Below are 26986 nucleotides of genomic sequence, written 5' to 3'. Positions count from 1 at the left end.
CCTCCAAGGTCTCTGTCAGCTGTGCTGGCCTCTGTGGGCACGCCAATGGAGGCCTGCGCCCCAGCTGGCCTGCGTGGGCACATGTGCTCCGGGCCAGCTTCAGGAACAGATGCTGGTAAGAGGAGCACACGCAGAGGTGGGGCTGACATGGCAGGTCCAGAGACCTACCTAGAGGTCTTGGAGCCCTACTGGGGAGGTGGGGGTTGGCTGTGGCTCACTGTGGGGACAAGGACACTGATAGAGGAGGCACAGGGAATTTTTTAAGGTTTAAAATTTTTTTTATTCTTATCTTTTATTCAATTGTGTTTTTATTTATTTATATTCATATTATTATCATTAGTTTTGCTGTTGTGGTTCTGTTTTGTTTTGCCGTTGTTTCATTTTTATTGTTATGTTTTCTAATATATTTTAAGATTTTTCCAATTTTACTTCACATTTTATTCTTTGTCATGGTTCTGCTCTTTTCTGTTTGTTGCTTTCTTTTTTTTTTCCTGCCGTGCTGCGTGGCATATGGGGTCTTGGTTCCCAGGCCAGGGGTTGGGCCTGAGCTCCTGTGGTGGGAGCCACGAGTCCAAGCCACTGGACTAATAGAGAACTTCAGGCCCCAGGGAATATTAATTGGTGTGGGCTCTCCCAGAGGTCCTCATCTCGGCAGTAACACCTGGCTCCACCCAACTGCCTGAAAAATCCAGTGCTGGACACCTCAACCATAAAAAGAAACGAAATTGAGTTATTTGTAGTGAGGTGGATGGACCAAGAATCTGTCATACAGAGTGAAGTAAGTCAGAAAGAGAAAAACAAATACCGTATGCTAACACATATATATGGAATCTAAAAAAAATATGGTTCTGATGAACCTAAGGGCAGGACAGTAATAAAGACGCAGATGTGGAGAATGGACTTGAGGACACGGGGAGGGGTAAGGGTAAGCTGGGATGAAGTGAGAGAGTAGCATTGACACATATACACTACCAAATGTAAAATAGATAGCTACTGAGAAGCAGCTGCATAGCAAGGGAGATCATCCACTTGGTGCTTTGTGACCACCTAGAGGGGTGGGATAGGGAGGGTGGGAGGGAGACGTAAGAATGAGGGGATATGGGGATATATGTATATGTATAGCTGATTCACTTTGTTATAAAGCAGAAACTAACACACCATTGTAAAGCAATTATACTCCAACAAAGATGTTTAAAAAATGATATGATTATTGAGGGAAACTGTGCAGTTTCTGTGGGATCTCTCTTATTATTTATTACAACTGCATGTGAATCTACACATTTTTTTTTTTTTTTTGCTGTACACGGGCCTCTCACTGTTGTGGCCTCTCCCGTTGCGGAGCACAGGCTCCGGACACGCAGGCCCAGCGGCCATGGCTCACGGGCCCAGCTGCTCCGCGGCATGTGGGATCTTCCCAGACCGGGGCACGAACCTGCGTCCCCTGCATCGGCAGGCGGACTCTCAACCACTGCACCACCAGGGAAGCCCTGAATCTACACAATTAAATTCTATAAACTTACACTTAAATTACATTAAAAAGCATAATTAATGAACACTCAAAACAAAAATAAATAAAGAATATGTTGCAAAATGCACAGCTTTACCATCAACTAAAGATGTGCAAATAGAGATGGCTCTATCTACTAGCATGTAGCAGTACTTTTACAGACCCTGAGCCCAGGCTGTGAGGATATGATGACACTGCAAGTTGTCTTTGTCTTTTATAAATTCTGTCTGACAATGTGTGAAAAGAATGAATAACATTTTTTGGACATCTGGAATTTGATTCAAATTCCTGGTCCATTACTTTCTGGCTGAGGGACCGTGAGAAATGGCATACACTTTTAACCTCACTTTCTTGATCTCCAATGACAGGGGTGATTACTTACAGGGCTGATGTGCAGATCTAACAAGCTCTTGTATAAGAATCTAGTACAGTTCCTGAGAACTAGAACGCACTAAGTAACATGTTAAATTCTTTTCAAAAAAGGAAAAAAGTCTTATAAAGAAAGTATCACACACAGATAGTTTTAAAGGAATGTACTGGGACTTCCCTGGTGGTCCAGTAGGTAAAACTCCGGGCTCCCAGTGCAGAGTGCCCGGGTTTGATCCTTGGTTGGGGAACTAGATCCCACACGCATGCCGCAACTAAGAGTCTGCATGCCGCAACGAAGATCTCACGTGCTGCAACTGGGACCTGGGGCAGACTAAATAAATAAATATTTTTAAAAAGTACACTGGATGAAATTAATGGAAGATTAGACATTCTGAAAGAAGAGATTAGTGAAATTGAAGATGTAATGACAGAAGCTATCCAAAATGAGAGAAAAAAGACTTTAAAAATTAAAAAAAAAAAAGGAACATCCTACCAAACATTCAAGGAACATGATTCCAGTCTCACCAAAGAAGTGAAAAAGTGGGATTGTTCCTCAGCTCCTTGAATGAAGATGGTATAATTCTGACACAAAAGCTCAACAGGGGCAGCGCAAGACACATTAATCTCACCCACAAATACAGATGCAAAATTTCTAAACAAAATGTTAGCAAAATGAGTCTAATGATATAAAAAAAATAGCATTTCATGACCAGTTGTTGAAATTATTCCCACATAAATAGATTGTTTACTACAAAACTAGATTAAAGGGGAAAGAAAACACATGGTCATCTCAATAGATTCAGAAAAAGTATATGAAAATATTCACCATCCAGTCCTCATATCAAAATAGAAAGAGAAAGAAACTTTGAAAGATCTGACGGAGGGTATTCGAAAAAGCCTACAGAAAATATCACACTCAATTAACCTCTGAAAACACCTTTTCAAATTAGAAACAAGACAAGGATGGTTGCTATGACACTTTCAACACTGTACTAAAGACAGAAAGATGCAATAAAATACATAAGACTTGCAAAGGAAGAAATGAACTTATTGTCATTTACATACATTCTGATAGAAATTCCAAAAGAATCTTTAGGCAAACTTATAAGCATTAATAATATCTACTATATTTCTACAATCTATCAAAGAATGGGTAGAAAGTGCAATTTTAAAAGATACTTTTTAGTAAAAGCAATAAAAAACACACCTCAGTACCTAAGAATATATGTAAAAATATGTCCAAGATCTTCATGGAAAAAAGTTTTAAACTTTAAATGTGAAATTTCAATTTAAATATTTATTTATTTATCTGGTGGCACTGGGTCTTAGTTGTAGCACATGGGATCTTTGTTGTGGCACGTGGGATCTTTTTTTTTTTTTTTTTAGTTGTGGCATGCGGCTTTAGTTCCCTGACCAGGGATGGAACAGGGGCCCCCTGCACTGGGAGAGTGGAGTGTTAACTGCTGGACCACCAGGGAAGTCCCTCAATTTCAATTTAAAATTTTACTGAAAGACATTAAAGGGCTTCTGGTTCTGTCCAAGACAGAGCGGACCCATTCCTCCCACATCCCTTCTCTTACAACCAAAAAACTGTAGACACAACAAACAAGCACAGGAAGTCTCTGGAAAGTGGGAAGAAGAAGGCCTCTGTACTTGAGGAAGGATGTGAATCCATTGGTTTCCTTACTTCCTCCCACATATCAGAGATCCTCCAGCCCTGAACCAACAATAGGACCTAAGAAAAGCCTGTTCCTCCCAGTCAAAGGTCCAGGGAAAGGGCAGCCTCACATCAGGACACCTTTTTGGCAATACCTGCTCTGCTACTGCCAAACAGCAACCAAAACCACGTCCCCCCACCTCAGGGTTTCAGCAGGGCCGGGTGCCCAGGAAGCAGATACCCTCACCTGGGGGATCCCCCTTGTGGGCAGTGTCAGTGGCCCCAGTGGGAAGCAGACTTCCTGCTCAGTGGGAGCAGGTAGAGCTCTGATTGCTCTGCCAGTGGAGTGCCAGCAGGGTACAGCATGGAGCTGAGCTTCGACCCCAGGCCAGCAGCAATCAGACCTAACAAGGCAGTGTGAGGAAGAGGTAATCACCACCATGCTTCACCACCACCTCCCTCCCACCCACAGCCAAGCCTCCACCCTGCCCCAGCATCAATGAGGTGGAAGGGGTGCTGAAAGGCCAGCTCAGGGGCACTCTGCTTGCCCCTCCCTGCATCTCTCCCTTAGTGTCATCGTGGCCCAGCTGGGAGACGAGCTTCCACCCCTCCCTGCAGCAACAAAGCAGTATGAGTCAGCCCTCTGCTTCCCCTTCCCTTCCAGGCAAGGAGGCAATGTCAGTCAGTGCCCTGTTTTCACTGGGGTGCTTTTGTCAAGGCCCAGTGGGAAGTTGACATATACATCCACCCTGCCCTAACAGAATATTTCAACTGGGGAATGCCTGCCACAAAAAGAAGACTAAATCAGATCCAGAATCTTGTAATACCTAAAATGTCCTGGATACAACTGCATATCACTGGTCATACCAAGAATGAGAAAATCACTACAAGAATGAGAAAAGGCAATCAACAGATACCAACACCAAGATGAATCAGATGTCAGAGTTATTTGACAAGGATTTTAAAGCAGTCATCATAAAAATGCTTCAATAAGCAATTATGAATTTTCTTGACACTAATGTAAAATAGAAAACCTCGGCAATAGAAAAAAAAATTCTTTTAATAAAAAAGAACCAAAGTGGAAATTACTGAACTGAAAAACACAATAACAGAAAGGAAAAATCTGCTGGATAGGCTCAGTATAGAGTGGAGATGACAGAGTGTAGAATCAATAAACTTGAGGACAGATCAACAGAATTTTCCCAATCTGAGCAATAGAGAGAAAATAGGCTGCAAGAGTATTAACAGTCTTGGGGAGCTGTGGGATCCTAGTAAAAGGGTATCATCAGAGTCTCACATGGAGAGGAGACAGAGCATGGGACTGAAAAATTATTCTAAGAAATAATGGCTGATGATTTCTCAAATCCGGCAAAAGACATAAACCTACAGATTTGGGAAGCAGAGAAAACTTTAAGTAGGATAAACAGAAAGAATTCCATGCCAAGTCACAGCATAATTGAACTTATAGACACTAAAGACAAAGAAAAACATCCCGCAAATAGCCAGAGACAAATGACACTTTTTACAGCTGGCCACACAAATTGAATGACAGTGGATTTCTCATCTAAAACTATGGAGGTGAGAAGGAAGTGGGTATTTTTCAAGCACTGAAAGAAAACAACCTGTCAACTGAGAATTCTACATCCAGAGAAAATATCTTTCAAGAACAAAGAGGAAATAAGGACACTAGAGAAGACATATAAATGGAGAAATAATCCATGCTTATGAATTTTTCACACTTTGGCCAAGCACTGATTCATGGCTTTTAATGTGGTGAGTTAGTAATGCTATGAGCCATCTCCCCACCCTGTGAATGGCAGGATTCCAGAATATCACCAAAGATGTGGAAGAAACAATTGAGCTAAATCAGAATGAGTGACCCTTCAGCAACATCTGATCCTCCTACTGGGAGACTATTCTTGGTTTTGGTATCTATAAAATTCACCATTTTTTACGAATTTTCTTTTAAAATTCTATCTTTACAAAGCCCAGACCAGTTTATATAAATACCGGGAGATTCACCTGATCTCCTCATCCTTTGAACATATATAAAAATTATACCACTTTATAGCCTAAATTATATATCATTGTAGGGCATCTGTTTTTGGTTACATTGCTAATGACCTTTAATGGTTATTTCATTTATTATATATATTCTGTCCCCATAAACTCTTTGTTAAAAGGGTCTATTTCTAGTTCATTGTTTTAATCCTGAATACACTGTGACTGGCAAATAGAAGGTACTTAAAAGAAATCTTCATGAAGGGACTGATTATTATACTTTTTCAAATTTCAAATAAAATATATATTATTGCTTAAAATGATCTAATGCCTAGGAAATCCTTGTTTGGTTAATAAATAAATGCACCTACCAGATACTCAGTGGCTTAAGGAGAGCAAATTTTATTTCATATCACATTTCAACTCTCATTGACTGGTAATGGCTGCCAGAAATATATTGAGGAGAAGGACTTAAGGCCTCTAGAAGAAATGAGTGCCATGCTCACCTAGCAAGGTCTTCTGGGATGAGGGAGGAAGATATCATCTATCCCTCACCCCAGCCCTTACTCTAATTTAAATATGCAGCAAGGGGGAAATATATTGCCTATGTGGTTTACATTGAAACTTCCTTGAAAATTTGTTTCTATTGCATTAAAAAGTTTTTTCATATGGTGGGAAGAACAGGAACGTTGGGGATCCACAGGCCTGGGCGCTCACAGCTGCTCTGTGATTCTCTGTTTCCCCAACAAGCACTCTCCCCTCCGTCCTCCACAGGCTCGTAGACCTTCTCTTTGCCCAGTTCTCCTGCTCTACTACTTCTCCTCATCTTTTCCAGACGACACACTCACCTCCTCCTTCACAGGGACTAGAAACTGGTCACTCAGGAATACCTTCAAACTCTTGTCTCCAATCCTTTATGTTTTCCTGAAGCTTCATTCACCCCCTTCTCCTTCCTGGTACAAATTTAGTCCTGTTCCCTTCTTCCTATCTGTGGTCCAGATCACATCGTCTCCTGCCCACCCAGGCCCTCCTAACTCCACTGATTATCCTGTCTTCTCTGTATGTTCACCTTTCCACTGGCTTCTTCCCAATAGCACTTCAACATAATCTTTGTTCTTTCATTTAAAATAAAACCCAAGAAAAATAAAATAAAGTGCCATGTGCAAAGAGAAAATAAAATAAAATAAACCCCTCTTCCCAGCTTTCTTTCTTTTTTTTTTTTTGTGGTACGCGGGCCTCTCACTACTGTGGCCTCTCCCGCCGCAGAGTACAGGCTCCGGACGCGCAGGCTCAGCGGCCACGGCTCACGGGCCCAGCCGCTCCGCGGCATGTGGGATCTTCCCGGACCGGGGCACGAACCCGTGTCCCCTGCATCGGCAGGCGGACTCTCAACCACTGCGCCACCAGGGAAGCCCCTTCCCAGCTTTCTTGACCGTGATTCCGTCCAGCTGTGACGCTTACCTTGCATGTTAGTCTTTAACGCACTGCGACCTGACCCCACCCACCATCCACAGGAATTACTCTTTAACAGGCCACCAGTGACTTCACTGGTGCTAAATCCAGTGGACATTTTTTGGTCTTCATCTCACCTGACCTCTCAAAAGTACTTGACTACAACTTCTCTCTTGACACTCTTTTCCTTTGACTCTGAGCCACCACACCACCTGGATTTCTTTCTTCCACCCCTGCTGTTTCTCCCCCCTTTGCTGGCTGTTCTTCCTCCCTCCCACCACCTAAAAGTTGTTTTTCAGGTCCTCTGGTCTTCCCACACTTTGGTTCTGGAAGGTGATCTCAGTCATTCACTGATGACTCCCGAACTGTGATCACTATCCTAGGTCTGTGTACAGGAATTGCCAGTCGGTGTCTCACAGCCATCTCAAATTATTAGACATCTCTACAACGGAACCCGTGTCTCCCATCACCCTGTTCCTCCTCCAGTCTCAGTGAACGGTACCATTCTGCATTTAGTCATATAGCCAGGAGCCTGGGACTCACTCATAACTCATTACCCTCTCACACTCAATCCTTAGCCGTCTCACATTCACTTCTCTCCCTCCAACTGGCATTTCCACTTTTCAAGCCATGATCAACTTACTGGAGTTACCAGAACAGCCTCCTGATTGGTGTGCCAGGAGCCTCCTGATTGGTGTGCTTCTCCGTTCCCATAGTGCCAGCAGACAATCTTTCTAAATGAAGACCTGAGCATTCCAGCTCCCTGCTAAGAACCTTTGTGGGCTCTCATCCGTCTTTCCAAGGCCTCTTGTCTCTCTGGCTCCCTGAAGTGAATTCTACAGGTCAGGAATAATGAACTCCTGCACCGCAGACACACATGCTATTCTTTCTGCCTGGGACCTTTCCCCCCTTGTTAAATTCCACTTATCACACCAGGCTTAACTCAGATAGTCTTCCTCCAGGAAGCTGCCCCTGCTTCCCTTAGAGAGACCTCCTGAGTGCTGCACAGCACTGTGTGTTACTCTTCTTGTAGCGTTCCCTGGACTGCATCACACTGCCTGTTGAGTCCCCCGTTCTGAGTCCCCCGTTAGAGCTGAAGGCAAGAGCAGTGTGTTAGGCAGAATTCTGGACCCAGGATTATGCTCATGAATATGTCATGTTACAGGACACAAAGGATTTTGCAGACATAATTAAGATTACTAATCAGTTGACATTAGGTACAGAGATTATCTGGACAGGCTCAAAGTAATCATATGCTTAAGAGCAGAAGAGGGGGCTTCCCTGGTGGCACAGTGGTTGAGAGTCCGCCTGCCAATGCAGGAGATATGGGTTCGTGCCCCTGTCCGGGAAGATCCCACATGCCACGGAACGGCTGGGCCCGTGAGCCATGGCCGCTAAGCCTGCGCGTCCAGAGCCTGTGCTCCACAATGGGAGAGGCCACGACAGTGAGAGGCCCGCGTACTGCAAAAAAAAAAAAAAAAAAAAAAAAAAAAACAGGAGAGGAAGGCAGTGACTTGGGGTAGAGGTCAGAGAGATTCCAAATGTGACAAAGTTCTGATACTCCCTTGCTGGCTCTGAGCTGGAGGGGGCTACATGTAAGCAATGAAGCTGTGTAGAGGATTCTATGAATTCAGAGAAACTGTGAGTATTCCTACACGCATATGTTGAGAGTGGGGGGAGACTGCCCTGGGGCACCGTCACACCACGAAGGCCATGGCACACTGCAAGCAGACACCGCGTCCATCAGTCCTGTTGCCTCTGCTTGGCTCCAACACGAGTGGATTGTGTGAGCTGCAGAATGCTCCCCGACTCTTGACTCTGGTTTAGTCCAGAGAAAGGAGCAGATTCAGCCTGCGGCTTCTCATCTGCCTGTCGTTCTCCTGTCTCTCACACCTGCCACCCTCCTCTCTGGGGTGCGTCCCGGCCTTGAAGGGTCTGTCCCCTCAGCGCCCCATAGTGCCTGAGAATCCAGCCGCCTCTCCCACCGTCGACCCATCAGCCTCATCAGTACTGCCACTTCGTGAAGCTCTCCCAGACCCAAATCCACAGTTATGCTTCCTTCCTTCCTTTTCCAATTTATTCATTCACCATCTAGAGTTAAGTCTCTACTCCACGCTGGGCTCTGAGCTCAGCACTAGGGATCTAGGGATGTGCAGACAAATACAGGGTTCACACACACCTCCCCTGTTGGCTCCCTGACCCGGGAAATTATTTAACTTCCTTCATCCTGGCCCATACCTATGGATGGCCCCCTACCAGGTCTCCGGTAAAGACTGAAATAGTGTGTGTAAATGCGCAGGACAGCGCCCTGTGCTTGGATGTGCTCTGGCCCCATCAGCCCTGCTCCCCAGGGCTTGGCTACATCCACATCTTACCTTCAACCCAGGGCAATATTCAGAAAATCTATCCATGTTCCTGGCCTAGCTACAGCTCTAACCTGGGGGCATAATCATAACATTTTTAAGTCCATGACACAGGGTAAAAGTGTGCATAGAATGAAACAACTACCCTAGAAATAAAAGAAAATGCATTTTTTTCCTATTTGGATATTTAAATATTAATCTCAGGATGCACATGCAAAATCCTCTATTCTGCCTGGACTTGTATATTTCTACTGGCACATTCACGATACAGTTAATAGAGTGTTTCATTTAGTTTCTTAAACCTAAAAAAACAAACACAGCTAAAACAGGTCTGTTGTACCTGACAGTTTGCAACCTGTGTATTCATGATCTCACTTGATCTTCACAATCATTCTGTGTATTATTACTACCCTCTAGTTTGAATTAGTAGCCGCATGGTGTTTCAAAAAAAATTAAAAGACTCTGTAGTCAGAAGAGGAAGGCATTTGACTTGCCTGAACCTCAGTTTCTTTTTCTGTATGGCAGAAGGAGAACACGCTTGACCACGTATGTACGTTTGGGCATCAAATGAAATAGTAGGTGTAAAATGTGCAGCAAATAGTAGACATTCAGTGATATTGGATCTTTCCCTCTTATTTTAAAACTAACACAACTGAAGCTGGGGAAAAGTTAGCAAGTTGCCAGGGTGGCCAGAGCTCCAATCTTCATCTCCTGCCTCCAAGCTCAGTGATCTTCATGCTGCTCTGTACAGACCGTCTCCTTCCATCCCTGCACACCCACGCGGGAAAGCAAGCCCTTGGGTGTCAGGAGGCCCTGCGCTCCCAAACTGCAGCCAGCCCACCTAAGCTGCTGCAGTTCACTTATCCAAACACTGCTGGTCCTTTGTTTCACAGGAGGCAAAGGGCACACATGTTTTACTGAGTGTGCTGTTGGTTAAAAAACAAAGCCATTCTCAAGGACAGACAGGAAGTATACTGCCACAGGGATTTTTGTCTCCTGGTGGCATTAGGGGATGGGAACCGGCATTTGTGGGGTTTACTGTGGGTGCCTTACATTCCTCCTTTCACTTAAATCCCACAGGAACTACAGCTGACCCTTGAACAACATGAGTTTGAACTGCATAGGTCCACTTATATGTGGATTCTTTTCCACCAAATGCGTACTAAAGTTGGTTGAATCCGTGGACATGGAACCTCGGATGGATGGCCAGTTGTGAAGTTAGAGTCAATCTTCAACTGCTTGGAGGGTCGGCGCCCCTAACACCTGCATTGTTCAGAGTCAACAGTATATTCCTCTTTCCTTCTCTAGCCTGGTGATCAGGACCAACAGAGTAACAATAATTTAGCACCTACTACATGCCAGGCATTTTACACACCACCCTGGAAGATGGCTGTCCCTATTCCCACACAGACTTAAATTCCACTGAACCAGCAGACAGGCCCTGGTGTGGGCATCTGCAGTGTGGACACACAGGAGGTGAGAACTCTGTTGGCTGTGGACAATCCTAGATGCAGACACTCTTCACAGTCTCCGAGACCCACACCTGAGCCCTTCTACCACGAGGCCTGGGTTTTCTTTGTTTGCCAAATGTGCCCTCATTTGGCAAGTGATACTTCGTTCTAAAATATCATTAGTATGGTGGTCAATTTGATGTGTCAACTTGACAGGGCTAAGGGATGCCCAGATAGCTGGTGAAACATTATTTCTGGGTGCATCTGTGAGGGTGGCTCTGGAAGAGATTAGCGTTTGAATAAGTGGGCTGAGGAAAGAAGACTGTCCTCACCAGTCTGGACAGGGAGATTCCGACCTGTTGAGGGCCTGCACAGAACAAAAAGGTACAGGAAGGGCTGACTCACTCTCTCTGCTTGAGCTGAGACATCCACCTCCTGCCCTCGGTTATCTGTGCTCCTGGATCTTGGGTATTTGGACCCAGACTGGGATTTACACTCTCAGCCTCCTAATTCTTGAAGACTTGCACTCAGGTTGAATTAAACCACCGGCCTTCCTGGTTCTCCAATTGCAGGCAGCAGTCTGTGGGACTTCTCAAGCCTCCATAACCATATGAGCCAATTCCTATAATAAATCTCCTCCTATATGTATCTTCATATAGCCTATTGGCTCTGTTTCTCTGGAGAACCCTGGCTAATACAATTAATATGGTAAAAAATGTGAAGATTGCCAGTAGGGTAGAGGCAGTGCAACAGAAAGAAAAAGCGTTCATATCCAAGCTCAGGTTTGTATTTGCTAGAGGTCAGTTAATCATTCTCTCTGACCTTCCTATTTGTCATCTGCAAAATGAGATTCTCATCTCAGGCTGCTGTTATGAGGATTAAATTAGGTACCTGGAAGATAGTATGTGCTCATTGAACAGGAGTCTCCTTCCCATATACACACACAGTCCACATGTCCTGGGTACTGCACAATTAAATATTGTAATGGTCATGAACCATCACTGCCAGGAGAATAGTTTCTGCTTGGACCCCAACGAATAGGGTCTACTCTACATAAAAACTCTCCCATTCATCAGCTTGGACAGCTCCGTAAAACGCAAGCGATGCTAAGTTCATGCCATTGCAAGTATCCCAGTAAAAGAGAAAGAACAAAGGGTCATTTACTAACATTTATATGAAGTACCACATTTTTATAGTGCCTTAGATGAAAAATAATTGAAAAGACTATATAAAAACCAAATCCTGTAATTCAATATGAAGAGTAGTAGCCTTTAAATAAATGGTACTGGAACTATAACCACAGGCCAAATGCAAAATATACACAAAACCCCTACCTTATACCACATACAAAGTTAACTCAAAGTAGATCATACACCTAAGTGTTGGACCTAAACCATAAAACTATTAGAAATAAATATAAGAAAATCTCTATGATCTTGGATTAAGCAAATAGGATGCAAAACACTTGAAACACACACACACACAAAAGCGAAAACTGGACTTAATTCAAATTTAAAACTTTTGTTGTTTAAAAGTCACGGTTAAAGAAATGAAAAGGTAAGCCACAGCCTGGAAGACAATATTTGAAAAGTATACATCTGACAAGGAATTGTAGCCAGACTATACAAAGACCTCTTACAGCTCAGTAATAAGACAAAAAACCCAATAAAAACATGGGCAAAAAGTCTGAACAGACACTTCGTCAAGAAGATTATACAGATGGCAAATGAGCACATGAAATGCTGCAGCATCATTAATCATCAGGGAGCTATAAATTAAAACCACAATGAGATACCACTTTACACCCACTGGAATGGCTATAATCCAAAACATTGATAATACCAAGTGAGGTGAGAGTCTGGAGCTCTCACGCGCTGCTGGTGGGAATGTAAAATGGCACAGCCGTAGGAAGACAGTTTGGCAGTTTCTTACAAAGTTAAGCAACACTTACTGTGCGAGCCAGCAATTATCCTCCTAGGTTTAAATAAAGAAAAAAGGCGGGGGGTCGGGGTGGGGGGGACGACACATGTCCGCACAAAGATCTGTAAGCAAATGTTCATAACAGAAGTGTTCATAACAGACAAACTGGCAACAGTCCGAATGTCCACGGACTGGTGCATGGCAAGCAACAGTGACACCCCATGGGACACAACTCAGCGGCGACAAAGGAACAGGCTTCTCACACTCACACGCATGGCTGAATCTCAGAAGCAGTCTTACTAAGTGGAAGAAGTCAGACATGAGAGGCTCCACACACCACCATTTCATTTATGTGAAACTCTAGAATAAGAGGAGACTAGAGTGACAGGACGTGGGGCGGGCGTTTACTAGGCAGGGGCAGAGGGAGTGGATGCGATCATCTATACAATGATTGTAGTGATAGTTATGCAAGTGTACACATTTGTCAAAAGTCATCGAACTGTACACTTAAAAGTGGTGAACTCTACTGTATGTAAATTATACCGCAATAAAACTAATTTTAAAAAAAAGTTGTAATCTCTAGGAAAAATCTCCAGGAAAAGAATTACAGAAGCAGCTAATGGGGGTTGGGGCGGAAGGGTAACTTGAACAACTGCAAGTGTAGGGATGGGGCGGGGGTGAGGGGGTGGGGGAGGGAGGCCACCCAGGGAGCCGCAGAGCAGGGCATGGGGGACGGGGCAAACCTGGACTACATGAAGTTGTTAGGGATTCTCACCAGCTCTACCTCCGTCCAGAAAAAAGCTGGTTTTTTCTTAAAATTAGAAAGGCAATAGATGCTTCATTATGCAAACAGAGCCAAGAATGCTGAAGGACCTGAAATGGTAGGAAAATCTCCTCTCCATCCCCACCCTTCCCCAATCCCCCTCCCAGGGGTGACCTCTGTGGGCAGGGCACACCCCTCACCTGCACTGTACGCTGCTTCCTTTCCAGTTGTCTCAGTGGTCCTTCACTGAAAAAGGACGAAAGTAACTACTGGACTGAGTTTGCAGCCCAGGGCTTCAGAGTTCATTCAATAGTCCTTTGTCTTCTTCATAAAATCTCAAACCTAATGTTCTCCAGGGACATTAGGTTTGAGATTTTTAGATATTTAAAGTGAAGAAGGCCTCCCTGACTACTGTGGTTGTACAACTCAAGCAACAGTTCTGGGTGGGCAACTGGTGAGACAAAGAGCCTGAATAAATGTGGGTAAACATCATTACTACAATTTCTGTGTCTCTGTTGTTAAAGTTTAGTTTAGCTCAATAAACTGCTTTCACAGAAAGTAATCACATCCACAGCAAATTGACAGGTATGTCCACAGTTTGTAACACACAGGCCCAGGTTCAAATTCTGACACTATATCCACCGATCAGATTGTCCTTAGAGGGTCTCTCCATGCCCTGCCACAGCCCCAGAGAACTGTGCTTGGAATATCTCCCTCCCAGCCAGGCAGGGCAGGGCCGGGCAGGGTCGGCTACCGGGTCCTGAGAACAGTAACAGGACCGCCTAAACTTTATAAACCTACTCTGCCATCCACACCTCATCAGAAAGTCCCTTCCCAGACACAAGAGTAGCCTCCCCTCTTAGAAATGCTTGGGACCCTTCTCACCTGCTAGGTACAGCTGTCCTGGAGCACAAGTAATGTGAGGTGTGGCCTCCTCCAGAAAACTGGGGAACATGCCTGGACTGGGGAGGGAGCGAGGCCCCAAGAAGGCGAGAAAGAGCCTCTGGGTGTTTGCAATACCGCACATGCTTCCCTAGGCCTGTTGCAGTTGGGCTGATTCACCAGGTGGGGTCACAACCCCTGAAGCGCAGGCTTTCCTCTCTCAGCTCTACCCTCCTGCTCCGTGGGACTGAGTGAAGCTGTGTCTCCCCACCCTGCCTAGGCTACACTGGCTGACGGGTTGACTGAGCAGCTCAGCGCAATTCAACCTCATAGTTCCTGAGGTCACGCTTGTTTCCTGTGCCACACCAGCTCTAGGAGCAGCCAGAACAAAGCCAGGGAGAGTCAAGGCTGGCCCAGCGTGAATTATTCGAAAACACTGCCCAACAGTTCACGGTCAAGTGGAGCTTATTCATTCTCCAGAATTCAATAATTTATTCAAACATTTATTTGTTGAGCACATACTGTGTGCCAGGTTCTACACTGGGGAATACAGATATAAAGCAGCTCTGTGCTGATGCTCAGGGAGGTCAGCACAGAAGATGAAGCAGATAAGAAAGTGGAAAATTACAAGGTCATGTGATGATGACGAGCACAGCTGAACATAGAAATTTGGTGGGACCTTCCAGGTAAGCCCAGGGCAGGCAGGAAAGGCTTCCTGGAGGAAGATACGTGGAAGTCCTGCCAGGTAGAAAGAGAAAGGCACGACAGAGGGGATATTTGGTGTTAAAGATGGATTTGCATGTCAATGCCAAACTCCGCTGTACCCTTCCCCCCTGGTAACCATAAATTCATTCTCGGGCTTCCCTGGTGGCGCAGTGGTTGAGAGTCCGCCTGCCGATGCAGGGGACACGGGTTCATGTCCCGGTCCGGGAAGATCCCACACGCCGCGGAGTGGCTGGGCCCGTGAGTCATGGCCGCTGAGCCTGTGCATCCGGAGCCTGTGCTCCGCAACAGGAGAGGCCGCAACGGTGAGAGGCCCGCGTACCGCAAAAAAAAAAAAAAAAAAAAAAAATTCATTCTCTAAGCCTGAGTCCATTTCTGCTTTATAAATAAGTTCATTTGTATCATTTAAACTAACACAACATTGTTAATCAACTATGCTCCAGTATAAAATAAAATTTTTTTAAAATGTACTTGCAAGGGAACATATAGTGTGAAGCTATGAGTAATTTAGCAGAGATTTTGAATTTTTAGAAAAATATATCCAGGGTAACTAATCACTGGCAACTTAGTTTACATGAAGTGGGGAGAAAGTCAATGTGATGGCTGCCACTGCCCCCACCCCAGCCCTTCCTGCCCCGTGGACCCTTCTGTTGTCCTGGTGCGCCCTGGTTTGAGAATTCCTCTTCCCTCTGCCTCCCGCACATCAGATGCACACAGTTCACCGAGACCAAATGCCTTCTGTAGTCATGTGAATTAAAAAGGAGACGCCGCTCAAACGGCTAAGAGCAGGAATGTCACGCTGTTTTATATGCACCCCAACTGTACTTAAGGACACCCTCACTAATAAAAGGTTATAAATCACTAGAAAAAAAAATGTGACAATAAGGCTCACCAGTTAGGCAGGAACCAGGCTGCAAAGGGTAGTGCATGCCCTGCTCAGGGCTCTGGCCTTCACCTGCAAGCCACTGCGTTTAAATAGCAAAGTAAACCAACATATTTGTGAGTGAAAAAATCCACTCTGGCAGCAATGTAGGGAATGAGCACTAGAAGGTGAGAATGAAGCCGGGACAGTGTTGCCTGTGCGTGAATGTTAGAGGCCAGGTTCACTGGCTGCGGAGGACTTCCTGAAGGAGGTGGTTCTGGAGTGAGCTGTGCATGCAAGCAGAATCTGCACAGGCCATACATTAGGGAGGAGGCTGGAAGTCCAGCAGAGGGAAACCCGTGCACAGATGCGCCTGGCAGTGTACATGTCTGTGTACTGCTCCCGCGGGGATGATGGAGTGCTAACCTAGGACTGGAAAGTTGTTCTTCCTGGCTGTAGTCCTCAGCCTGCCACCAGTGAGCTTGTTTGCCATTGGGCAAAGTTTAGAGGTACCAAGCCTTGCTTTTTTCCTGAAAGGAATGGTCTAGAAGAGGTCATACTCAATAACCTTTATTTTATACTTGGAGAGAAGACTTGGTAAAGCCTGGAAAAGTGATTTGCTCAAAAACATGTAGCTAACAGTAGCTGGGAAGACAAGGCAGCTCTTCATTAAGCTGTTGATCTTTCCACTGTATCTCAATGACATTGACCCCTGTGACCTAATGACCCACTTCTCCTACACCAGTATGGGGCCAGATACCAAGGCAGGGTCCAGTGCATTCTTGTTGGTTGGCTGGGGGTTAACTGGCTGTGCTATCTCCTGTCATAGTGCATTGGAGCTGCTCATCAGGTCACCCATCCCATTCTTCTCCCAGAAATGCTTTCCCAGTAACGGGGTCGGTCAGGCCTCCCCTGTAAGAGTTGCCATCACATCCTCATGAGACAGTTCTTAGGCCCTCCCATCACACCAGCATGGCCCCAGGTTGTCACTGAAACCAGCAGTTGTGCATGAAACCCACGAGAATGCCAAAATCAGGAAGTGGGGTGGTACAAGGGGACCATCTCTCATGGTGGGAAGAAGCAGCGAGGCTGACTTTGCCAACTTTCCTTCTTGGTCTATCCAAGTAGCTTTGCGCCCCAAATGAAAAACACTTCTCCTTCCAAGCCCTAACTCTGCAGAGGTCTTACTGACTTCCTAGACTTGGAAGGTCTGTACCTATTGCACAGAAGAGGGAAGCAACCAAGAGAATCCATTCACTAAGGTGAGGTGATTGATAGCAGGCACCTTCCAAAGAATAGACATGAATAGAAATGGGTAAACGTTTGTGAAAGAGGCACAGTCGAGAAGATTAATGGTCTTTCTTAAACGGTGCTATAGGTTTGGCAACACACACCAGGAGAAGTCAAGGTTTTGTCTGTCTTAATCATGTCTGCATGCCCAGCACTTGGAACTCTTACAGAAGCTGTTCAATACACGTTTGAATGATTGAATGAATGAACGAATGGCATGATACAGCTTGTCTCACATACATACACTGCACCAACTGCATTTAAACTGAGGTTTTGTGTCTCATTCTATAGGAAATTAAAGATAGGGCAATGAAATAAAATTTGTTAAAGGCCTACTTACTCTCAGTCACTGCGTTAGGTGCCTTTGATAAGTTAGGCTTACAGCACCCTCCAGGGAAGGCCAGGAAGGTCAGAACACACAGCTGGTCAGTGGGGGCAAGCTGACCCTGGCTTTACCCTGGTGCTGTTCTCTTCCCACTGAGCCTCGAAGAGCCACTAGAGCCAAGAGTGAGTGCCCTGAAGAAATATTATTCCAAATAAGTTTTGTCACATTTACAAGTTAATCATCTTTATATATATGGATAAGAAGTTGGCAAACTGCAGTCCATGAACCAAATCCAGCCTGTCGCTTGTTTCTATAAATAAAGTTTTATTAGAACACAGCCTTGGCCATTAATTTATATGTTGTCTATAGTTTCTTTAGGCTCTGTTATGGACTAAATTGTGTCTCCCTGCCCAATTCACTGTTGAAGCCCTGACCCCCAATGTGACTGTATTTGGAGATAGGGCCTTTAAGGAGGTAATTAAGGTTAAATGAGGTCATAAGGGGGAATCTCATCTGATAGGACTGATGTCCTTATAATAAGTGGAAAAGACACCAGAAATCTCTCCCTCTCTGCAGACACACAAAGGAAAGGTCATGTGAGGACACAGCGAGAAGATGGCCACATCTTCAAGCTAGGAAAACAGTTCTCACCAGAAATCAACCCTGATGGCACCCTGATCTTGGACTTCTAGTTTCTAGAACTGTGAGAAAAGAAACTTCTGTTATTTGAGCCAGCCAGTCTGTGGTAGTTTGTTGTAGTGGCAGTCCTAGCCAACTAACACCAGGCTAAAATGGTAGAGCTGAGTTGTTGTGAAATAGGCCATATAGTAGCAAAGTCTAAGATATTTATTATCTGGCCCTTCATAGAAAAAGCTTGTGAACCCCCTATCTCAATGTTTACAGCCAGATATTGATAAACATTCAACAAGTAAATGCCACTTGATTGTCTGTTTTAATTGTATTGCTATTTTATTCTTTTATTAATTCATTCTTGCAAGTAAATATATTTGCATCCCAGCTATGCACCCAGAACACTGGATCATGCAATCACCAAATATTTACTGAGTCTTGTCCTAAGCCCTGTAGTTACAGGGATGTATTTGACACAGTCCCTGCCCACAGTGTCATGGAGACAGAAGTCTTAGCTCCATAAAACCTTATTCCATAATCAATGGCCCTGTCCCTTTATTATATGTTGAGGGAGGGTCTGTAAGGCAGAGGCAATTTCTCTATAGATCCCCAGCAGGGATCAAACCCCAAACTTCTCTCTGCCTCAAAGCAATTTCTCTGAGCTTTGGTTTCTAGCTGAAGGTAGTTGGTAGAAAAGGAAATAACAGACCTTGAGACAAGCATCTCAGTGTTCTTATCTCTGTGACAGATGTAATGATAACCCACAGAATGGTCCTGAGGACTAAAGGAGACAACAAATGCAAAGTGCCAGAAACAAAAACAAGTACGTTTACTGTGTTTAAGGAATCAAAAGGCCAGCTTAAGTACATACAGGGAACAGGAAACTAGAAATTAATTCCTAGAAATTAAAACTCTTTGAAATTAAAACTATAATAAAAGAATTAAAAACTCAACAGCTTTAACAGCAAATTAGATACAGCTAAAGAGAAATTTAGTGAATCAGAAAATAGATCAAGAGAAATTTAGAAAAAATACAGCAGAGAGATAAAATGATGGAAATTATGAGACAGAGGTTAAGAGACATGAAGGATAATGTGAGAAAGTGTAACATATGTTTAAGCCAGAGTTCCAAAAGGAAAGGGAGAGAAGATGGCAAAGACACAATGTTTGAAGAATTAATGGCTGAGAATTTTGTAGAATTGATAGACACCCATCCATACACTCATCTCTAATAAATCTCAAGTTCAATAAATAAAAAGGGAAATATACCCTTAGACAAATCAGAGTGAAACTGAAAAACTCCAAATAAGGGGAATGGAGATATATTAAAAGTAGACAGAGAGGGGGAACTGAATAACTGCAAAGAGTTAGACTGAGAAGAGCAACAAGAGAAGCCAGAATACAATATGCTGAAAGAAAATAGCTGCTAAACCAGAACGACATGTTTCCAGTGAAAACACTTTTCAATAATAAGTACAGAGAGTGGCCAGGATGATAGAATAAAAAGATCCTGAGCTCGCCTCCTCTCACGAGCACACCAAAATCACAACTCTCTGCAGAACAACCATTGATGAAAAAGACTGGAACCTGCCAGAAAAGATCTTCTACAACTAAAGACATAAAGAAGGAAACACAATGAGATGGGTAGGAGGGGCAGGCTCATGATATAATCAAATCCCATATGCCCTGGGTGGGCACCCCCCAAACTGGAGAATAATTATAGTGCAGAGGTTCTCCCACAGGAGTAAGAGTACCAAGCCCCACATCTGGCTCCCCAGCCCAGGGGTCTGGCACTAGGAACATGAGTCCCCAGAGTATTTGGCTTTAAAGGGCAGTGGGGCTTAACTGCAGGAGCCCCACAGGACTGGGGGAAATAGAGACTTCACTCTAAAAGGGCACACAAAATCTCATGCATGCTGGGACCCAAGTAAAAGTAGTAATTTGATATGAGCTTGGACCAGACCTACCTGCTAGCCTTGGAGAATCTCTTGGGGAGACTGGGGGTGGCTGTGGCTTACCCTGGGGTCATAGTCACTGGTGGCAGACATATTGGGGAACATTCAGCCACGTGAACACTGGTGCTGCTGGTGGCTGATATCTTGGCTCATTAGCACCAAGACCTGGCACAACACAACAGCCTGCAAGCACCAGTGCTGGGACGCCTCAGGCCAAACAACTAATTGGGTGGGGACCCAGCCCCAACCATCAGCAGACAGGCTGTCTAAAGACTAAAGAGCTGACATGCTCCTGTTGACACACCCCTCCAGACATGGCCCAGCCCACCGGAGGGCCAAGACCCAGCTCCAGCCACCAGTAGGCAGGCACTGGCCCCTCCTGCCAGGAAGCCCACACAAGCCTCTAGACCAGCCTCACTAACCAGGAGACAGATGATACCAGAAGTAAGAAAACAACCGCAACACAGGCAAGACCCTACCCAGGGACCAGCTGGGTCCTGGTCCTTCCCACTAGCAGACCAATGTCACCTTCAGGACACCCTGGACCCCATACTTGACTGTGTCAGGAAACAGCACCCCACCCCCCACAATCTGAAATGAGGTCTGAGATCTCTGGGCCCTGCAGCCAGACTCCAGGAACCAACTCTGCCTGCCAGTAGTCTGGCACTAACCCCAGGATCTGGCTTCACCTGCCAAGTGGGTGGGCAATAGTTCCAGAATCTTCGGGGCCCTGATTCCACCCATTAGTGAGCCAGCACTAGCCCTGGGGAAACCTAGGATTCTGTAACCAGTCACCTTATGACCAGGCACTGCTGAACAGCAGCCAGCAACATATGTACAAGGCACGACCTGGCAACCAAACAGACTAGGGGCCAACAAAGCCTATCAGACCACCCACAGAGTCAGCCTGCCACAACAGGACCCACTCAGCCCCCTTAGGGGGAACCCCTAGAGCATATAGCTTGGGTGATAAGAGGGGAGTGCACTTATGGGATGCACAGGACGCCTCCTACAGAGGGCCACTTGTCCAAGGTCAAGAAACATAACTAACCTACCAAATACCTAAAAAGGCAAATAGAAACTTAGACAGAATGAGGCAGCAGAGGAATATGTTCCAGATGAAGGAACAAGATAAAAACCCAGAAGAAGAACTAAGTGAAGTGGAGATAGGCAATCTACTCAAGAAAGTGTTCAGAGTAATGATTGTGAAGACGATCAAAGATCTTGGGAGGAGAATGGACGCACAGAGTGAGAAGTTAGAACTTTTTAACAAAGAGTTAGAAATATAAAGAATAACCAAACAGAGATGAAGAATACAATAACTGAAATGAAAAATACACTAGAAGGAATCAATAGTAGATTAAATGATTCAGAAGAATGCATCAGTGAGTTGGAAGACAAAGTAGTGGAAATCACTACCACTGAACAGAAAAAAGAAAAAAGAATGAAAAAAAGTGAGGACAGTTTAAGAGACCTCTGGGACAACCTCATGCACACTAATATTCACATTATAGGGGTACCAGAAGGAGAAGAGAGAGAGAGAGAAAGGAACCAAGAAAATATTGGAAGAGATAATAGCTGAATACCTCCCTAATCTGGGAAAGAAAACAGTCACCCAACCCAAGTCCAAGAAGCACAGAGAGTCCCATACAGGATTAACCCAAAGAGAAACACACCAAGACACATTGTAATTAAAATGAAAATAATTAAAGATAAAGCGGGAATATTAAAAGAAGTAAGGGTAGAGCAACAAATAACATACAAGGGAACTCCCATAAGGCTATCAGCTGATTTTCAGCAGAAGCTCTGCAGATCAGAAGGGGGTGGCACAATATATTTAAAGTAATGAAAGGGAAAAAACCTACAACCGAGAATACTCTACCCAGCAAGGTTCTCATTCAGATTTGATGGAGAAATCAAAAACTTTACAGACAAGCAAAAGCTAAAAGAATTCAGCACCTCCAAACCAGCTTTACAACAAATATTAAAGGAACTTCTCTAGGCAAAAAGGAAAAGGCCACAACTAGAAACAAGAATATTACAAAATGAGAAAGCTCACCAGTAAAGGCAAACATACAATAAAGGTAGGAAATCACCCACACACAAAGCTACTACGGTTAAAAGACAAAATAATAGTAAGATCATCTGTATCCACAATAAGCAGTTAGGGGATACACAAAACTACTAGATGTAAAACATGACATCAAAAACAATAATACTGAGAGGAGGAGAATACAATGCAGTATATTTAAAGTGTAATTTAAATTAAGAGATCAGCAACTTAAAACAATTTAAATATACACACACACACACACACACACTGCTATACAAAAGTAACTACAAACCAAAAATCTATAATACATATACACACAGAAAAGAAAAAGAAATCCAAACACAATGACAGTCATCAAATCATGAGAATAGAACAAAAGAAAAAAGGGGGAAAAAAGACATACAAAAACAAATCCAAACAGTAACAAAATGGCAGTAAGAACATACATATTGATAATTACCTTAAATGTAAACAGACTAAATGCTTCAACCAAAAGACACAGACTGGCTGAATGGATACAAAAACAAGACCCATGTATATGTTGTCTACAAGAGATTCACTTCACATCTAGAGACACATACAGACTGAAAGTGAGGGGATGTAAAAAGATATTCCACACAAATGGAAAGAAAAAGAAAGCCAGAGTAGTAATACTTAAATCAGACAAAATAGACTGTTATAGGAGACAAAAAAGGACACTACATAATGATCAAGGGATCAATACAAAAAGAAGATATAACAATTGTAAATATATATACACCCAACATAGGAACAACTTAATATATAAGGCAAATAATAACAGACATAAGAGGAGAAACTGACAGTTACACAGTAATAGTGGGGGACTTTAACACCCCACTTACATCAATGGACAGATCATCCAGGCAGAAAATCAATAAGAAAAAAGTGTCTTAAATGGCGCTTTAGACCAAATGGACTTAATTGATATTTATAGAGCATTCCACCCCAAAGCATCAGAATACACATTCCATTGCACATGGAACATTCACCATGATAGATCACATGCTGGGCCACAAAACAAGCCTTGGTAAATTTAAGGAAACTGAAATCACTTCAAGCGTCTTTTCCAACCACAATGCTATGAGACTAGAAACCAACTACAAGAAAAAATTAAAACAGCAAAAACCACAGACACACGGAGGCTAAACAATATGCTACTAAACAACCAATGGGTCACTGAAGAAATCAAAGAGGAAATAAAAAAATACCTAGAGACAAATGAAAATGAAAACACAATGATCCAAAACCTATGGGACACAGCAAAAGCAGTTATGAGAGGAAAGTTTATGGCAAAACAAGCTTATCTCAGGAAACAAGAAAAATCTCAAATAAACAACCTAACCTTACACTTAAAGCAACTAGAGAAAGAAGAATAAATAAAATCCAAAGTTAGTAGAAGGAAAGAAGTCATAAACGTCAGAGCAGAAATAAATGAAATAGAGACTAAAAAAACAATAGAAAAGATCAAGAAAACTAAAAGTTGGTTCTTTGCAAAGATAAACAAAATTGATAAACCTTTAGCCAGACTCATCAAGAAGAAAAAGGACAGGACAATAAAATCAGAAATGTAAAAGGAGAAGTTACAACCAACATCACAGAAATACAAAGGATCATAAGACACTACTATGAGCAACAATACACCAATAAAATGGACAAACTAGAAGAAATGAACAAATTGTTAGAAAGGTACAATCTCCCAAGACAGAACCAGGAAGAAACAGAAAATATGAACAGACTAATTACATGTACTGAAATTGAATCAGTAATTTTAAAACTCTCAACAAACAAAGTCCAGGACCAGATGGCTCCACAGGAGAATTCTATAAAACATTTAGAGAACAGTTAACACTTATCCTTCTGAAACTATTCCAAAAAATTGCAGAGAAAGGAACACTCCCAAACTCATTCTGTGAAGCCACATCACCCTGATACCAAAACCAGAAAAAGATATCACAAAAAAAGAAAATTATGGGCCAATATCACTGATGAACATAGATAACAAAATCCTCAACAAAATACTAGCAAACCAACTCCAACAATACATTAAAGGAATCATACACCATGGTCAAGTGGAATTTATCCCATGGATGCAAGGATTTTTCAATATCCACAAATCATCCAACGTGGTACACCACATTAACAAATCGAAGAATCAAAACCATATGATCATCTCAATAGATATAGAAAAGCTTTTGGTAAAATTCAACATCCATTTATGATGAAAACTCTCCAAAAAATGGCATAGAGGGAACATAATAAAGGCCATATATGAAAAACACACAGCTAAAATCACACTCAATGTCGAAAAGCTATAAGCATTCCACCTAAGATTGGGAAGAACACAAGGATGTCCACTCTTGCCACTTTTATTCAGCATAGTTTTGGAACTCCTAGTCACAGCAGTCAGAGAAGAAAAAGAAAAAAAAGGAATCTAAATAGGAAAGGAAGAAGTGAAACTGTCACTCTTTGCAGATGACATGATACTATACATAGAAACTCGTAAAGATGCCACGAGAAAGCTACTAGAGCTCATCAATGAACCTGGCAAAGTTGCAAGAAAATAATTAACATACAGAAATCTGTTGTATTTCTATACACTAACAACAAAATATCAGAAAGAGAAATTAAGGAAACAATCCCATTTACCATCTCATCAAAAAGAATAAAATACCTAGGAATAAACCTACCTAAGGAGGCAAAAATCATATACTCTGAAAACTATAAAATGCTGATGTAAGATATTGAAGGCCACACAAACAGATGGAAAGATGTACCATGTTCTTGGATTGGAAGAATCAATATTGTTAACATAACCATACTACCCAAGGCAATCTACAGATTCAGTGCAATCCCTATCAAATTACCAATGACATTTTTCACAGAACTGGAAAAAGACTCTTTAAAATTTATATGGAAACACAAAAGACCCTGAGTAGCCAAAACAATCTTGAGAAAGAAGAATGGAGCTGGAGGAATCAGGCTCCTTGACATCAGACTATAATACAAAGCTACATGAATTAAAACAGTATGGTACTGGCACAAAAACAGACGCATAGATCAATGGAACAGGATAGGAAACGCAGAAATAAACCCACACACTTATGGTCAATTAATCTATAACAAAGGAGGCAAGACTATACAATGGAGGAAAGAGAGTCTCTTCAACAGGTGGTGCTGGGAAAACTAGACAGCAACATGTAAAAGAATGCAATAGAACATTCTCTAACACCATATACAAAAATAAACACAAAATGGGTTAAAGACCTAAATGTAAGACTGGATACTATAAAATTCCTAGAGGAAAACATAGGCAGAACACTCTTTGACATAAATTACATAAATATATTATTGGATCTGTCTCCTAGAGTAATGGAAACAAAAGCAAAAATAAACAAATGGGACCTAATTAAACAGCAAAGGAAACCATCAACAAAATGAAAGGACAACCTATGGAATGGGAGAAAATATTTGAAAATGATGTGAATGACAAGGGCTTAATTTCCAAAATATACAGGCAGCTCATACAACTTAATAACAACAACAACAAATAATACAACACCCCCCAAATCGGCAGAAGACCTAAATAGACATTTCTCCAAAGGAGACACACTGATGGCCAACAGGCACATGAAAAGATGCTCATCATTGGTAGTTATTAGAGCAATGTAAATCAAAGGTACAATGAGGTGTTGCCTCACACCAGTCAGAAGGGCCATCATCAAAAATGTCTACAAATAAATGCTGGCGAGGGTATGGAGAAAAGGAAACCCTCTTACACTGTTGGTGGGAATGTAAATTGGTGCAGTCACTATGGAGAACAGTATGGAGGCTCCTTAAAAAACTAAAAATAGAACTACCATATGACCCAGCAATCCCACTACTGGGCATTTACCCACAGAAAATCATAATTCAAAAAGACACATGTATCCTAATGTTCATAGCAGCACTATTTACAACAGCCAGGACATGGGAGCAACTTAAACATCCATTGGCAGACACAGGGATAAAGAAAAAGTTGTATATATACACAATAGAATACTACTCAGCCATAAAAAAGAATGAAATAATGCCATCTGTAGTAATGGATGAACCTAGAGTATATCATACTAAGAGAAGTAAGTCAGACAGAGAGAGACGAATATCATATGAAATAACTTATATGTGGAATTTAAAGAAATGATAGAAATGACCTTATTTACAAAGCAGACTCACAGACATAGAAAACAAATTTATGGTTACCAAAGGGTAAACTTTGGGGGCGATAAATTAGGAATTTGGGATTATTAACAGAGTCACACTACTATATATAAAATAGATAACCAACAAAGACCTACTGTATAGAACAGGGACCTATATTAAATGTCTTGTAATACATATAATGGAAAAGAATCTGAAAAAGATATAGATATAGATCTGAATTACTTTGCCTGAACATTGTAAATCAACAAAACCTCAATTAAAAAAAAAGGAAAAAAACGGCTTCCCTGGTGGTGCAGTGGTTGAGAGTCCGCCTGCCAATGCAGGGGACACGGGTTCATGCCCCGGTCCGGGAGGATCCCACATGCCGTGGAGCGGCTGGGCCCGTGGGCCATGGCTGCTGAGCCTGCGTGTCCGGAGCCCGTACTCCGCAACGGGAGAGGCCACGGCAGTGAGAGGCCCACGTACCGAAAAAAAAAAAAAAAAAAGCAAATAAGTGGGTAAAAAAAATGCACATGCACTATATAAAATAAAAATAATAACATCTAGTAGCATTAAAAAGGAA

The 26986-nt window shown here is 42.9% G+C and overlaps 1 protein-coding gene across 1 annotated transcript in view; it reads right to left on the bottom strand.

Annotated features, from left to right (window-relative positions):
• The window catches only part of LOC309963422 (rho guanine nucleotide exchange factor 4), a gene marked incomplete at both ends in the record, with an annotated part of 252503 nt that overhangs the window by 157777 nt on the left and 67740 nt on the right, over positions 1-26986 (bottom strand). The gene's annotated exons all lie outside the window — the stretch shown is intronic.

This window comes from Leucopleurus acutus, assembly GCF_964270905.1.
Source record: "Leucopleurus acutus genome assembly, chromosome: 6".
NCBI classification, from domain to species: domain Eukaryota; kingdom Metazoa; phylum Chordata; class Mammalia; order Artiodactyla; family Delphinidae; genus Leucopleurus; species Leucopleurus acutus.
This window is presented reverse-complemented; position numbering and strand designations above follow the sequence as displayed.